Source organism: Bos mutus, chromosome 12, assembly GCF_027580195.1.
Source record: "Bos mutus isolate GX-2022 chromosome 12, NWIPB_WYAK_1.1, whole genome shotgun sequence".
NCBI classification, from domain to species: domain Eukaryota; kingdom Metazoa; phylum Chordata; class Mammalia; order Artiodactyla; family Bovidae; genus Bos; species Bos mutus.
The window spans coordinates 12,427,116-12,444,563 of record NC_091628.1 but is presented as its reverse complement, the minus strand read 5'-3'; positions in this window follow the sequence as shown (position 1 = coordinate 12,444,563).

Sequence of the window (17,448 nt, the reverse complement as noted above, 5' to 3'; positions counted from 1 at the left end):
AATAAATTATTGGAAAGTCCCTTGAATTCTATGGAAAGGAATTAGACCTGTGGGTCATTTTTCTGATTCTTTCTGTGATGCTTTCTTAAACAATTTGAACAAGGAGGGAATAGTATAATCAAAGACAGTTAACCAAGTAAGGAGCACACAGATCTGTCTGAAGATAGCATTTTTAAAAGCAGACTTTTAAGAAGACTAGGTACAGTAAGGCCGTTTATCCAGTGTTGTTAAACAATGAGACTGTCTATACAAGTGCATTTTCCAAATAGCAGCTGGTTTCCCCTTTAAATGACAACACTTCAAAAATTATCTTGATGAAGATTATTTTAACATGTACTACAAACTTCCTCACTAGCTCACTTGAGCCAACTCATTATGCTTTCGCTAAGCATTTTTTTTCAATGACTTAACATTCCCAAATATTAATATTTATTGTGATAGTGGTACCACTTATCCCCAGGGTTGCCTGGAGTTTCCAGGGCTTTAGCTGTAGACCCAACTGCTATGCTTTTTTAATTCTTCTGTGGCCTTTCCACGGTTTCTCCTTTTTTCATACAATCTGTGTGCCTTTCTCCAGCAGTCTACTGGACTGTTATTTTTGTTATTTTTTAAAAGTCTTATTATTCCCCTTTTCCATTGTGAAATAGCACGTTCACTCCATAAAACTTGAAAGATTGAGGAAATTTTTAATTAAGACCCAGCACAGCCAAAAGAAGTAAAATTATTTTTTAAGATGACCTTTGAAAAGTTGTTTGCAACACAAAGATTAGAGGCAATCTTATTACTCCATTTATAAGGGATTGGATCTATAAATACATATGAAATATTGTGTTATCATTAAAAGAGTTATGTAGGTCCATATTGCAGATACAGAGTGATCACTAAGATGTGCTATATTCTGAAAATATAAAGTGCAAAACAATACATATATGTATATACGGGATCTTTGTGTGTGTACATCCACACACACATACACATACATACGTTTACTTCAGATTCAGAGAGAGGGGAGCATATACATATATGTGCTCCAGAAACTCAGGCTGGTTCTGCAAGGATACTGAGAAATGTACCAGGCACTGTCTCAGACTTGCTGGGGGCAGGGGGGCGGGCATCAGGAGGTTCAGGGTTGGAGTTTCATTGACTAGTTACCCTCTGGTACTTACAGAGTGTTCTGGTTGTTGCTTTATCCTGGGTACATATTACTCTTTCAGTTCTTTTGACACCAACATGAATAATTCATTTTGTTTTCAAAAGCATCATAATGACAGTGGAAATTTATCTTTTACCCTGTGCCAGGCAGTAAGGGCTTTTACATGCATAATTTTATTTAATCCTCACAATAACCCTGAAAGGTACATACTATTATTATTTCCATTCTACAGTTAAAGAAAGTAAGAAACCCAGGAGCTAGGTAATCTGATCTTCATCACACTTCTGGGATGCAACAGATCTAAACCCAGGCAGACTGACCCCCAAGCCTGCATTCTTAAACCCAAAACACACAGGCTACAAGCACAGAACAAAAATAAAAGGCATAAAACCATTTATAAAGTCAAAACAGAGTTAAATAAATTATTTTCAGGGACAAAAATTTCCATGCAAGCACAAGGATACCGGTGCATATTTTTTTCCATATCTTCCATAAAGTTCAAAACCAGAAGTGACAGCAGAGTGGTGAGTGACAGCCGCCTTCACCCTGAAATGATGTTGAATATTTATATAACGTCTAATGTATATACAGGGAGTTTCCCAGGCAGCTCAGTGGTAAAGAATCCACCTGCCAGTGCAGGAGACGCAAGAGACCCAGGTTCGATCCCTGGGTCAGGAAGATCCTCTGGAGAAGGAAACGGTGAACCACTCCAGTACTCTCACCTAGAGAATCCCATGGATGGAGGGGCCTGGCAGGCTACAGTCCACGGGATCGCAAAGAGTCAGACACAATTGAGTGACCGAGGGTGGACAGAAATGTATATGTGAAGTACTTTCTCTATTGTTATCACTTGAATAACGAGGAAAACACTCATTTGTGAAATCCCGCAACAGCGGCACTCCTCTGTGCCTTCCCAGTCCTTTTCCCATGTCTCTTCACAGGTGCCATGCTGGTCACAGAAGCAGTCATCTGGATGTACACGGGGTCCTGAGGACAAGCCCTGCAGGGCCCGCTCCTGAGCCCCGCTGTGCGTGAATCACTCTTTCAGTGGTGTCTTCCTGCCGGTCACAGGCCTAGACGTCCTCCAAGGTCACGACCACGTGCCACCTCCCACAGGAAACGTTCCTGACTGTCTGCATTAAGGCTCCCCCTTCCCTCCTCTGGAGGTCTCTCAGTTTACTGGACATGCAAACACAATCCGTGACTCGGAGGAAATGTAGATTATGAAAATGCCTATCCAGTGGCCCCCCTCTGCCTTGCACTGCGGGTCTCAGAAGAGCAAGAATAAAACATTTCCCTTGATTGCACTACCCCCCTCACCCTGTCTGGCACAATATTTGAACAGCAATTCAATGAAGGTTTGCAAGGAATGGCATACAGGGAATGGCATGAGTCATTAAGAAAACCTGAAGTCGATGGAACTGTGGGAAGTATGAGCAGTCGCCCATGGGCTCTGGGACGTTAGTCATCTTTGCTTGACTCTGAGATGGAGGGGTCCCTCACGTGAGAAGCAGGGACTTGCTGTCCAAGGAAGTGCACATTTGGAAAGAAACAGAGGCAACATCCTGCTTTGTGTATGTTCAGTTCTGTCCAACTCTTCGTGGTCCTGTGGACTGTAGCCTGCCAGGCTCCTCTATCCATGGGATTTCCCAGGCAAGAATACTGGAGTGGGTTGCCATGCCCTCCTCCAAGGGATCTTCCCCACCCAGGGATCGAACTCGCATCTCTTGCATCTCTTGCATTGGCAGGCAGATTCTTTACCACTAGCGCCACCTGGGAAGCCCCTTCATCCTGCTTTAGGGCGACTGATATAACGCTGGCTTCCCTGGTGGCTCAGACGGTAAAGCATCTGCCTGCAATGTAGGAGACCCAGGTTCAATCCCTGGGTTGGGAAGATCCTCTGGAGAAGAAAATGGAAACCCATTCCAGGACCCTTTCCTGGAAAATCCCATGGAGAGAACCTGGTATGCTACAGTCCAAAAGGTCACAAAGGGTCAGACATGACTGGGCAACTTCACTTTCCTTTTCTTTTCCAAAATTAAATTCTCAATTTTTTTTAATTCTCAATTTTGAGAATTAAATTGAGAATTCCTCAATTCTAAATAGACCTGGAGAATTGCTAATGGCACAAAATGAGCTTCTGTTCACCCTTACTCTCTCAGCCTCACCGCTGGTTTTGTGTGGTGTGTGTTCAGGATGGGAAGGGCTTGGCAGAATACATATCCACTTGATATTAGCAAGAGTGTTGGTGGTTGCTGTTGTTTTAGCTTTAGGGGTACTTGGCTCTGAAGTACATTAAGGATCCAGAGTTAACAGAGTCGGCCCACATCTAAACACGAAGAGATGCTCCCCTTGCTGCAGGATGAAGCAGAACCCTGGAGGAGAGATGCAGAAAGAGCAAGGGGGCAAAAAGCCAAGAGGGGAGCTTCCCTGGTGGCCCAGTGGATGGACACAGATTCTGTTCCTGGTCTGTGAAGATTCCAATGCCATGGAGCAACCGTGCCCCTGAGCCACAACTACTGACCCGTGCTCTAGAGCCCGGGGCTCGCAACTGTTGAGCCTGTGTGCGGCGGCCTGTGTGCCCTAGAGTCCGCGCTGCACAAGAGAGGCCCATACACTGCAATGAAGAGTAGCTCACCGCTAACAGAGAAAGCCTGCACAAAGTAATGAAGACCCAGCACAGCCAAACAAACGAAAAAAGGCAAGACGAAAGGGGGCTTCTTGAAGCCTGTACAAGGTCAGCTTCCCTTGTCCAAAGAAAACTCGAGAAGATATCTCCACAAGAAACACATGTGCCACACTCTGCTCCTGGCAGTGCTCCTAACTGGTCATGGGGGAGAATAGACGCTGTGATGATCAATCAAGCCCGCCTGTGAGCCTTGGCAACCACTGCAGGATAGGATCCAAGAGCCAGGTCTCAGCATTTAATGCTTAATAGTATTCTAGCTGCTTTCGGCCGGTCTGGGGAGAAGAAATGGGTGAAGGGTTAGCATGGAATCCCACTGAGACCCCCTCAGAGGAAGAAAATGAAGGAGGTGACTGCAAGGTCAATGCTGGGTGGCTGGAAGCCCAGAGGAGCATCCTTGGGGGATAGACAGGAAAGTACCTCCTCAGTTGGGGTTAGATCTGGAGAGGAACTGGCCAGACGTGCAGAGTAGCTGGGGCCAGAAGAGACGGAAGCCCCAGGAGAAACAAAGAGGCAAACTCTGTGCAGGAACCCTGGACCGGCATCCTAGGGGCAAGATGCTTTGTTCAATCCAGGAAGATAAGCAAGGATCTTTCTTCCCTATTTCTGGATCCGTCCTTTGACACCAGCCCTCTTTTTTTAGTATAATTTTATTTATCTTGGCTGTGTTGGGTCTTCACTGTAGTGCAGATTGTTTCTAGTTGCAGTGAGTGAGGGCTACTCTCTCGCGGTGGTGCGACGCTGCCTCACTGTGCTGACTTCTCTTGTTGTGAGCACGGGCTCTAGAGCATGCGGGCTTCAGTAGTTGCGGCCCCCCCAGTTCTAGAGCACAGGTTCAACAGCTGTGGCGCACGGGTTTAGCTGCTCCTCAGCATGTAGGATCTTCCTGGATCAGGGATCAAACCTATGTTTCCTGCACTGGTGGGCAGATTCTATACCACTGAGCCACCCAGGAAGTCCCAACACCAGCCCTCTGATAATTTGGTTGCCTGGTTTATTTACTTAGATCCTCCAGTCAAATTATCCTTACACATTTTTAGGAGTTTGATGAGTTTAAAGGAGAAAAAATAAACTCTTCAGCATCAGTTTTCTCAGCCATAAAATGGAGGTGATTTGTCTAACTCATAAAGTTATTGTGAAAGCCAAACTAGGTAAAAGGGGTTTTAATCCATTTAGACAGATTTCACCGAACAGAAGTTACTTTACTGCCGCTGTTAACATTACTTTTATCATCATTATTACAGACTTGAGTGGAAACTCAGAAGAAGTCTTCCCACGGACAGATCTTTCTAGACATAGATAATCACGCAAGTTGTTAGAATTGCTGTGGTGCAGTTGTTGGATTGGTTGGCACACGCTGGCATCAGATAATTTCAGATGTGGGTTTTTTTTTCCTTCTTTACTTTAGGAATGAAATGACAAATTCCTCCCAGGTGGCAGCAAGAGAATTAAAAGTACAGCCCATCTGCATTCTTGCCTCAAACGGAAAAAAAAAAAAAAAGACACCAAGCCCATTTCAAATGAATCTCTGCCATAAACTCCAGCCCAGCAACAGATGCAATAAAAGTCCCATGAGACAAAACACAACACCCCTAATCCCCAATAAGAAAAAACGATCAATAAGGCTGAAGCACTGAAAAAAAAAGTTCCTCCTTTTTTTTGCTACAGGGTGCCAGGAATCATACTGGGGACAGCTGCTGCTGACACGCTAGCCTGCAGGGGAAGGTTACCTGGAGAGGTTCTTCCACATCTTTGGCAGAACTGAGAGAGGGTATGTGTGCTGGGGGTGGGGAGGATGGGGGCAGGGAGAGTGACATGGTGTAGAGAGGAAGAAGAATCACAAAAAGGATAATGTGGGGCTACACCTAATAATAACTAGTGATTCCTGGCCATGAGACTAGACATGCAGCAGCTTAAACATGCCGTGAGGTCTAGGACTACACATCATTTGTTGTGATCACTAATTAGAAACGCTACCAGATGCATTCTGTAAAGGTAAACAGATGTTCAGAGATGGTGGAGGAGCCAAAGCAAATCTGGAAAGCAAGGAAGAGCCGAGAAGAGCGGGAGCCGGTCACCTTCCTGCTGGGATGGTTCTGGGAGCGGTGGCTGCATTTGCAGCATCACCGTGCACTGTCCAACAAGAGTCAGGAATGGCACTAGGTGTGTCTCTGTGCAGTTGGTGTATTGACAGCATCCATGGCTTCAGGAACAAGTTCTTGGTCTAGGGACTCGCCCGGCACGTGGAAGGAAGACTCCACCCTCCAATGCAGGAGGCATGGGCTCCAATCCTGGTTTGGGAATTAAGACCCTGCATGCCTTGAGGTTTGGCAAAAAACAAACAACAAAATAACAGGCTCTCGGTCTAATCCAGTTATAAAGTGTAGATGGCCGTAACTAAGGAAGATGGAAGAAGTGTTCACCCCTCTGCAAGTCTGCATGGACACACACAGAGCAGCACACACTCAGTACCCTGTGCAAATACAGTCACTTCCTCCCCGTGCCTACAGTCCTGGTCTTCTCTGTACAATTCCACCAGAGGGACACCTAGCCCAACCCTGCCAGCCCTTAGCTTTGCTGTCCAGGGGTCTTCTCTGACCCTCTCTCAGAGAAGTCACCAGGAAGTCCCTAGGAAGCAGCTGAGATGGCTCTGGCTCCTCATGGCTAGTGACTGAGACAGCTCAGAGCAGCTTCTGCTCTCCCTCGGACTTGCCTGTCACCCAGAAGCCCTGCCAGGCTCAGCAAGATGCTTCCCTGATGACGTCTCGGGGGGTCCCTAGTCTCGTAATTGGATGTGAATACCTGCCTCTCCATACATGCCTTGGCTTTGTATGTTACAAAATAAACTCAGAGAGACTTTGAAGATACAAATTATTCTGTAACTTCTTTTTAACCACTTGGTGTCACATTGATCAATAAGCAGGCCATTTGGAAATGTCTGCTTTCCATGGCTGGAAATGATAAATCTTGAATTTTAGACTGTGTTGGAGCCTATTTTTAATATGGATATTTTTAATGTGGACATTGTTTTTAATGTAGATTCATATATAAATGTGTGTGTATATATACACACAAATAAAATGAAATATATTTTAAAATGTGGATTCCTGGAGCTGCCTCTGGTGGCTGAAAGTCCCAGAGGTGCATCCACTAAACCACAATAATGGGGCTATGTCGAAAGGAGCCAACTTAAATCTCCAATATGCAAAGCAGGAGGAGTTTGATCAACAAACTACTATTGGATTATAACCCAACATCTATGAGTCCATACTGATATAATAAAATGATTGAACAAATCAATGGGGGAGAATAGACAAATCCCCTAAGCAGAAGAATCCCAATGCTACTCCCCCCACGAGGAGGTGGACTATATATAACTCCCCACTCTCTCAGTGTGGGCTACCCACAATGACTTCCTTTCAAAAAATACAGTATGAAAAGGTGGGGGAAAAGAAAACTTTATAGTGGAGAAGCTCGTCAAAACCGGCTCAGCCGGATGATCAAGGTGAACATCAAGCATGAGTCATGTTGATGCTACGAACCCCTGATGGGATGTGATGGGAAGGGCACTTTACCTCTGTGGTCTTCCTTCCCCAAACCCATAACCCCAGTCTCGCCACGAGCAAAACATCAAACAGATCCCAATCGAGAGACAGTCTACAAAACTGTCTCCAGGACTCTTCAAAACTCTGAAAGGTCATCAGAAATAAGAAAGTCTGAGAAACCATCACAGCCAAGAGAAGCCAAAGGAGACATTTATCTGACAATCAAACGTAATGTGGTTATCTCAGACAGGGTCCTGTCATGGAAAAATGGCATAATGTGAACAAAATGTGGATGTTAGTTAATAATCACACATCAATATTGGTTCATTAAAATTATAACATATGTACTGTATTAGTGTAAGAGTTTAATAAAGAACTGGGTATAGTATAAATAGGACCTTTCTGTGCTATCTTTGCAACTTCTCTGTTAACCTAAAACTGTTCTAAAATTAAAAGTTTCAAGAAATTAGGATTTCTGGGGACCCTATCCCCAGAGGTTGCAGTTCAGGAGGTCTGGTGCAAGGCTCACCCATGGACAGGTAGAGGGAGGGAGCCAGGTGATGCCACAGCAGGCACCTGTGCCATCTTTTAAAGGCTACCATCCAGATATATTTGCTTGAAAGTGTGTTAGTGTTAGTCACTCAGTCACGTCTGACTCTTTGCGACCCCGAGGACTGTAGCCTGCCAGGTTCCTCTGTCCACAGGATTCTCCAGGCAAGAATACCAGAGTGGGTAGCCATTCCTTCCTCCAAGGGATCTTCCCGACTCAGGGACTGAACCCAGGTCTCCAGCATTGCAGGCAGATTCTTTCCCATCTGAGCCACCAGGGAAGCCCCCATAAGGAGACAAACAAATGGCCAAGAAAATGTCTACCTTCCCCCACACTTGAGTACCAGAGGCTCCAAGGCTGAGAACGATGGATTCATGCCTGCCTGGCCCACGAGTAGCATTGCAAGTGCCCGGCCACCCTGAAAATGTTGTCCTATTACCCCAGGGCCATTCAACAAAGGACACATTTCCTCAGGTTTTGACAATCCCCAAGTATGATCACATTCAGCGTGTTAAACCTTAAACTGCGATGGTGATAACACACTGCCCTGTGGCCTCCAGCCCTGCGAGCTAGCAAGACAAAGAAAATAAAAGAGGAAATAAAAGACATTGCTTCCAGCACCCCTCAAACTAAACACAACATCACATGGACACAGTTATGCGTTCACGAGGTGGGGAGCAGGAACAGGGTTGTGCTGTGTATGTCCTCAAAGCTTGATCCACCAGGGCTGAGTTGTACATGGTCTCATGGTATACTTCAAAGCCCCAGGATATTTACTCTACATGTGGTCAATTCAGAGAAATACAGATTTATCTAAGGAGTGGTCTTCAATTTTAAATAGGAGCCTTGAGACTATTACATTTGTTTAGTCAGATGGTGAAGGACAGGGAGGACTGCAGTCCACAGGGGCGCAAAGAGTCGGATACAACTTAGTGACTGAAGAAGTTAAAGAGGATAAATATACATGGCTATTAGAAATCTTGGAATGGTTGGAGTATCTGTCTGTTATCCCTCTGTGGATAGGTAATGCCTTGACCTCTTTCTTCATATAGTTTGTTTTCTTACTGGGCAAATTATTCACTTCCTGCAAATACGACACTTCCATACTGACAGGATGGTTAGTTACTCCCAGCCCGTATCATTTGCCTTAACTTACAGACTTTGCTGAAGCATCAGGAAAGACATAACTCTGTGTGTGTGTGTATGTGTGTGTGTTTAACCAAAACAGCCATGTCGCTTGCTGAAGACAGGGCAATGAATATGAACATACGCTGTCTTCGATCACCTGGTCATCAGCACTTTCTTCCTGGTCAGCGGCCCCTGCCCCAGTAAGGTGATCACACTAATGAGCTTGTCCTATGTACCAGCAACAGTCTCCCAGACAACGTTTTCATGACTAATTTGCTTCCTCCCTCCTGGGAATGAATTGTAACACTCTCTCTTTTTGACTAAAAGGCAATAAATTCTGAGCCTAACCAACCTCAGAGGAGGGCTAACTGTAATATCCGAAAGGCCAGCCGTCTTTCAGAGGGCCCATGATTATGTTTGCTTTTGGAAAACAGCCTAGAATTGGAGATTTGGGGTCTGAAACAGAGAGCCACGGAAAAAAATTCATTGAAGAACTTCAGTCCACATCCACATTGCAAACCTCAAATGATGAGTTTCCATATAGAAAACAAAAATAAAGACAAGATAAAGTTTATGACATGAATCATCGGAACCAAGTAACCAGGATATTTCCGTCCACAAGACCTCAAAACAGACTCAAATGGCATTGAAATCAATTGCATTTCCCCATTTTTAATGGCACAAAGTTCATTTGAGTTAAGCAAATGATACCATACGGTGGGGCGGGGGTGGGGGGAACAGCAACATTTAGCTGCATGTAACCATGGTAGACACTTTCCAATATGGCATTTTGGACCTCTAATAACTTTTGAACCTCCAAAATTCCATGGAGAGAGGAGCCTGGTGGGCTACAGTCCATGGGGTGGCAAAGAGTCGGACATGACTAAGCAACTAAACAATGACAGATGGTTTTGGGGCGTGCTTTCTATTCTTCCAGGATCCCAAAGAGAGCTCACTGTCTTGCGCATGGACAGCATACATCTGTACATACAGGCAGTCCTGACTTTCATAGCTTCAGCTTTGAATCCCAAAATATTCTGCAAATGCCAAATTCAGGGTTGCACCTAAGCAACCAATCAGATCCCCAATCCTGTTCCCAGGACACAAATTATTCCTGATATTTAAAGAATGCTTCTAATCACAGTCACTAATTAATCCTCAGGGCGCTCGGTGCTGGTCAATGTAAACATTGGCATCTTTATGCAGGCATGATGAGGGGAACTACAGTAAGGTAAATTCAGCATGGGGCACATCAGTGAGAGAACCAAAATTTCAAATGAAGAGTTTATCTCTCGGTTCTCAGCTCAAGCCCCTTTTCTCAGCGTTACTGAGAAGTTGCCACAGAGACAAGAAACAGGCCGAGCAGAAATCACTATATAGAATGGTTCTTGGTATTTAGGCTCGCAGACATCTGAGGCTGCCTCTTGATTTCTCTTTTTGACATCTCTCTTTCCTGGAAATGCTAACAGACCTTCTCCGGGATGGGAAAGATAGGGGAGCAAATACTGGCTAAAAGGGGAAAAGGCTCAGCCGTTGGATCCTGCTTTCTGTTAGACCACAGTGTCTAGGTCTGTTGGAACAATTGCTAGAGACAAATTTATCACCTTGTTGTGCCTTGTCAAAGCACCTTCTAGGGTCAGCGGCGTCTGTGTGTGCTCTGCAAACAGTCTCCACATAAGCTGGCCACTGTATTAAGGTGCTGAGGATATAAAGACCCACGAGACACTTTCTCATCCAGGAAGTCTAGTACAGGAAGATACAGGGAAAGTCTGACCCATCCTCTTGAAAACCTATACCTGCATGTCCCAGATCACGGCCTAGCCGGAGAACTGTCTGCCCTGGGAATGATTACCTCTTATCCTTCAGAGGACAGCGGAAGAGTTGACTCAGAAGCACAAATGCAAGCCATGTGTGTGGTTTACATTTTCTAACAGTCACAGTTTTTAAAAGCTATTTTTTAAAAAAAAGGTGAAATGCTTTTGAATAATTTTTTAATTTAAATCAGTATGTCTGAAAGCAGTATCGTTTCAACATCTGATCAATAAAAATAAATGAGTCGTAAGTTTCTCTTCATACTGACTCTTTGAAATCTATGTATATTCCTCTCATAGGACTGAATTTAGACCAGCTGCCTTTCCAGTGGCTACCATGTTGCTTAGCCCAGCTCTAGCTCTCTGCCTGGCCTCTCTCTTTCACTCTGGGGAGCTCAAAGCATTTGTTCAAATAAGAAGGTAATGCATGTAGAGACATGGATGGACCTAGCGTCTGTCATACAAAGTCAGCCAGAAAAACAAATGTCATATATTCACACATATATGTGGAATCTAGAAAAGTGGTATATATGTGTGTGTGTGTTAGTCGCTCACTCGTGACCAACCCTTGGCAATCCCACGGACTGTAGCCCACCAGCCTCCTCTGTCCATGGAATTCTCCAGGCAAGAATACTAGAGTGGGTTGCCATTCCCCACTCCAGGGGATCTTCCCGACCCAGGGATCAAACCCACGTCTCCTGTGTTGCAGGCGTATTCTTTACCATCTGAGCCACCAGGGAAGCCAGAAAAATGGTATAGATGATCATATTTACAGAGCAGAAACAGAGACACAGACAGAGAGAGCAAATAGATGGATACCAAGGGGGACAGGGAGGGTGGGAGAAATTGGGTGATGGGGACTGACGTACAATATATAGTTACTATTGATACTCTGTATAAAACAGACAGCTAATGAGAACATATTGTATAGCTCAGGACCTCCACTCAGTGCTCCGTGGTGACCTGAATGGGATGGAAATCCAAAAGGGAGCGGATATGTGTATACGTATGTCTGATTCACTTTGCTGCACAGTAGAAACTAACACAACTTTGTAAAGCAACTAAACACTGTACACCAATAAAAATTAAGTTAAAAAGAAGAAAAGGTAATGTATCAGTCTCCTGTCGCTGCTGTAACAAATGACCATAAATTTAGTGGCTTAGCACAAGTTGCACCCTGTCACAGGTCTGTAGATCAGAAGTCTGACTTGGGTTTCACGAGGCTGAAATCAAAGCATCATCAGGGATGCGTTTCTTTTAGAAGCTCTGAGGGGGAGCCCACTTCTCTGCCTTTTCCAGCTTCTGGAGACAGCCTGCACCCACTGGCCCTTGACATCTTCCTTCATCTTCAAAGCCAGCCATGCCCCGCCTCTCACTCCTCCTCTCTAACCACATCTTCCCCCAACAGCAGCTGAGAAAGAGTCTTCCAATTCAAGAAGGTTAAATTGGCCTACTCGGATATTCAACTTCAAATCACTCCATCTCAACTTCACCACATCTGCAAAGTCCCTTTGGCCAGATGCAGTGACATAGTCACAGTTCCTGGGGAGAAGGACTTGGACTTGAGGGGCCACTACTCTATTTAACCACAGGTATCAAGTTTTGTTACCCCTTATTACAGAGAAGAGTAAACATTTAAAATTGAGGACTGGGACTTCCCCTGGTAGTCCAGTCATTAAGACTTTGCCTTCCAAAGCAAAGGTTGTGAGTTCTATCCCTGGTGGGGAACATAAGATCCCACATGTGGCAAAAAAAAAAAAAAAAACCCAAACATAAAACAGAAGCAATATTGTAACAAATTCAATAAAGGCTTTTAAAAATGGCCCACATTAAAAAAATTTTAAATAAATATAGTTTATTTCAAAAAAAAATAAAAAGACAGCCTTGATTCAAAATTAATTAACTGATTAAATAGAATTGAGGATTTAGGAGAGAGTCCTTCCTTTTATTCCTAAGTTCATTTAGATTTCTGCTCTTGGAAAAGAAAGAGAGAACTACTTTCATGAAGTTCTACCTATATCTTAGGATGAGTCTTTTCTCTCACAGGCCACTGGCCATTCACTCAAAAACATCTGAAGGTTTTCCAGATACCAGACACAAGCCAGTCCTACAAAATAATTACAACCAAGTAGCAAAAGGAAAATCATGACATTGGGTGATCATTCTTCTTCAACATTAAGAATTTTTATATTATTAATAATTTTATTTTAAAATCTGCTTACAATAGTGGAAGTGCACTAGAAACATGATATCTTTTTGAAAATAATGTTACTAATTTTCCAAAACCTGTAGGTGTGTCTCCTATAGAATATTTTCAACTCTTTAAATAATCATAAATTACTAATGAAAAGAAATAACCAAGGAAAATTCCAAATGAAGAACAATATATTTTTAAAAAATCTGTCAGAATAATCAGAATCATTAATACATGAAGTCAGAGGTCAAGGTGGAAATATAAGCAAAGACCAACGCATCCAATATTTTCATAGGACAATATTGTGAAGCAATTATGTCTTTATCCACATATATAAATGCATCTTTTGATTCTAAGTTATTACTTGCAACAGCTTTCTGCCAAAAAAGCATGTTGTCTGTTACCTAGCTAATGACCTCAGCACCTTTGGGAATAATTATAAAACCAAAACTGGTCAGGGCAGGAACAAACACCAGATCACAAAGTGCAGCCCACTCATTTTACAAAATAGGAAACAGGCCACACTGGGAGATTTAGTTACTTGCTCAAAGTCCAGTAGTGGCTCAACTGGAGCCAAAAACCTTAGACTCCAAACCCCCAGGACACTGCTTTTCCCCATGGCCTACTGGGGAGAGGCAGATCTATCCATCCATCCACCCATCCCTCCCTCTACTCATTCATCCTTCTACTCATCCACCAATGCATCCATCCCTCCAACTATTCATTCATCCTTCCATCCATCCATCTACCCTTTCATTCAAGAAACATTTGCTGAGTGCCCACCACATGCCAGACACTGTTCTAACACTGAGGCCACAAGAGAGAACAAAACCAGCCAAGTTCCAGTGCTCAGGGAGCTTCCACTCTAGGGAGTGAAGAGAGTACCAATACATACTTATCTCAGGCGGAAAAGAGGCTAAGAAGGAAAATAAAGCAACCTAAGGGGATAAAGAGGGGCCTCCCTGGTGGCTCTGTGGTAAAGAATGTGCCTGCCAATGCAGGAGACACAGGTTTGATCCCTGGGTCAGGAAGATCCCCTGGAGCAGGAAATGGTAATGCACTCCAGTATTCTTGCCCGGGAAACCCCACCAACAGAGGAGCCCAGTGGGCTAGAGTCCAGAGGGTCACAAAAGAGTTGGACATGACTTGGCAACTAAACAACAAGGGAATAGAGTGCTAGAAGGTGGCTGCTATTTCCCATGCAAGCTCAGGGACAACCATACTCGTAAGGTGACACTGAGCAGAGAATAAATTTGAATTACAATTTACAGTACACTCAGAATAAAAGCTGATCATGAATGGCAGGGACATAATGAAACACTAATAGAAAATTCCAGAAAAATTTTAGCAAAGCGCCTGAGGAGTGACTGAGGATGCGTGTGGAGGGGAGGCAGGTAAGATAAGAAGGTGGCTTGGACACCCGAGGAATGCTAGTGGTGGCAGGCTGCTCACCAGAGCTTCCCCGTGACTGCACAAGGAATGGCACTTACCTGTCCTGGGTGCCTGGCACTGTCTGGGGCGGGGCAGTGGGGGGGGCATGAAGACGGGCCATGGTCACAGGGCGGCAGCTCAGCCCCCTGAAACTGACGGGTGAACCTGAACAGAAGCCTGAAACACTGAGAAGATGAATCAGATTTGGACCAGGGATAGAAGAGAAGAAGTCAGCAAGAAAAGACCCTAAAATCCGGGCTGGAGTAGGAGGCAGGTTCTTTGAAATAAAGAAAGCCCGCAAGTGCCTGAGATATATGGTTTAAGCATCAGGGTGGGGTGGGTACGAATTGTGCCATAGCATCTCAGGGGTCGCAAAGAGTTGGACATGACTTAGTGCCTGAACAAGAACAAAGCATCGTGCAAAGCTGTATTAATTCTTCTGGTTTTTGTTAAGCCGTAGGCTGGGCTGCTGTACCACCTAGCGGCTCAAAGTGAGACTGCAGCTTTAGGACAGCCGCCTCTCCGATGTTTCAGCTGGGTTTCTGCGGCCCCTTCCCAAAGGCTGCCTCTTGTCGTAATAAAGTGCCCTATGCCCCGGGGCTGGCTATGGGGTTTCCCTGCTGTGAACCCCGTGGGAGAGGCTGCAAGATAGCTGCAGAGGGGCAGGGCCTCCAGCCAGCCTGTTCTGTGATGGGTCCAGCCTGGCTGGGGCATGCAGAGTACCACTGTGGAGAGCACGCTGCCAAAATGATCGCCTCAGCCCGGAGCTCAGGCATCTCAGGTTCCTGTTTCTGCAGGCTGGATCAGGAGGCAACTTCCCGGGGTGGGGGGGGGCGGGGATTGGGGTTCAGCATTTCCCCACTCTTGGCCGGGGCGCTGCGCCCTTCTTCATCTCCTGGCTGGCTGGTGTCCTTTCATCCAGCACTGCCGCCTGTTGATGGTGCTAGCTCTGCTTAAAGCCTCCCCGTGTCCTTCCCTGCCCAACCCCATCGCCCTCCATCCCCTGCCTCAGATCCAGTCCCTTTGCAGGGCCACAGGCACTTCTTGATACAACCTCAGAGGAAGAGTGGATAGGGCTTCCCGGGAGGCGCAGTGATGAAGAATCCACCTGCCAGTGCAGGAGACACAGGTTTGATCCCTGGGTCAGGAAGATCCCCTGGAGGAGGCAATGGCAACCCACTCCAGTATTCTCGCTCGGGGAATCCCACGGACAGAGGAGCCTGGTGGGCTACAGTCCCTGCCCAGTCCCTCAGACGTCCAGCTATTTGTGACTCCATAGACTGTAGCCCAAGAATACTGGACTGGGTTGCCATTGCCTCCTCCAGGGGATCTTCCTGACCCAGGGATGGAACCCACGTCTTCTGCCTCTCCTGCCCAGCAGGTGGCTACGAGGTAGTAAAAGAGTCGGACACAACTTAGTGGCTAAACAACAAGAGTGGATAAACCCAGCTTGTGTCAGGAGCTGGGGTGGAGTCCAGATGTGGGAATACAGACCAGGAAATGCAGGACAGACATAGAGAGAAGGCAGCCGCGGCTTCTCTCCCCTCCTCCCTCACTGCCACCCGCCCCAACTCCAAGAGGCTGACAAGCAGAAAGCCTTGGTAATGCGTACCTTTTCAGGGCACAATTTGGGAAACAGAGAAGTTTTCAGCTTTTCCCCTTTAATCTTCAGTTGTCCTTAAAAACTGAATTTTTCTTCAAAGTTGTTTTTAGAAACATTTGAGAAAACACCTAATTAACATGCCCCGCAACCTCTTTGAACAAATTCTGTTGAGTAATCTGTTTTGAATGAATATTTAGGGTGTGAAATTTTAAGTGTTATAAAAGAATGTGTATAATTTGAAGAAAAATTATAAAGTGAACATCCAGGGATCTACCTCTCATAAACAGAACAACACTGGTACCTTCAGTTCAGTTCAGTTCAGTTGCTCAGTTGTGTCCGACTCTTTGCGACCCCATGAATCGCAGCACGCCAGGCCTCCCTGTCCATCACCAACTCCTGGAGTTCACTTAGACTCACGTCCATCGAGTCAGTGATGCCATCCAGACATCACATCCTCTGTCATCCCCTTTTCCTCCTGCCCCCAATCCCTCCCAGCATCAGAGTCTTTTCCAATGAGTCAACTCTTCACATGAGGTGGCCAAAGTACTGGAGTTTCAGCTTCAGCATCATTCCCTCCAAAGAAATCCCAGGGTTGATCTCCTTCAGAATGGACCAGTTGGATCTCCTTGCAGTCCAAGGGACTCTCAAGAGTCTTCTCCAACACCATAGTTCAAAAGCATCAATTCTTCGGCGCTCAGCCTTCTTCACAGTCCAACTCTCACATACATACATGATCACAGGAAAAACCATAGCCTTGACTAAATGGACCTTTGTTGGCAAAGTGATGTCTCTGCTTTTGAATATGCTATCTAGGTTGGTCATGACTTTCCTTCCAAGGAGTAAGCGTCTTTTAATTTCATGGCTGCAGTCGCCATCTGCAGTCATTTTGGAGTCCCCCAAAATAAAGTGTGACACTGTTTCCACTGTTTCCCCATCTATTTCCCATGAAGTGATGGGACCGGATGGCATGATCTTCGTTTTCTGAATGTTGAGCTTTAAGTCAACTTTTTCACTCTCCACTTTCACTTTCATCAAGAGGCTTTTTAGTTCCTCCTCACTTTCTGCCATAAGGGTGGTGTCATCTGCATATCTGAGGTTATTGATATTTCTCCCGGCAATCTTGATTCCAGCTTGTGTTTCTTCCAGTCCAGCGTTTCTCATGATGTACTCTGCATATAAGTTAAATAAGCAGGGTGACAATATACAGCCTTGATATACTCCTTTTCCTATTTGCAACCAGTCTGTTGCTCCATGTCCAGTTCTAACTGTTGCTTCCTGACCTCCATACAGATTTCTCAAGAGGCAGGTCAGGTGGTCTGGTATTCCCATCTCTTTCATCCTGGAATG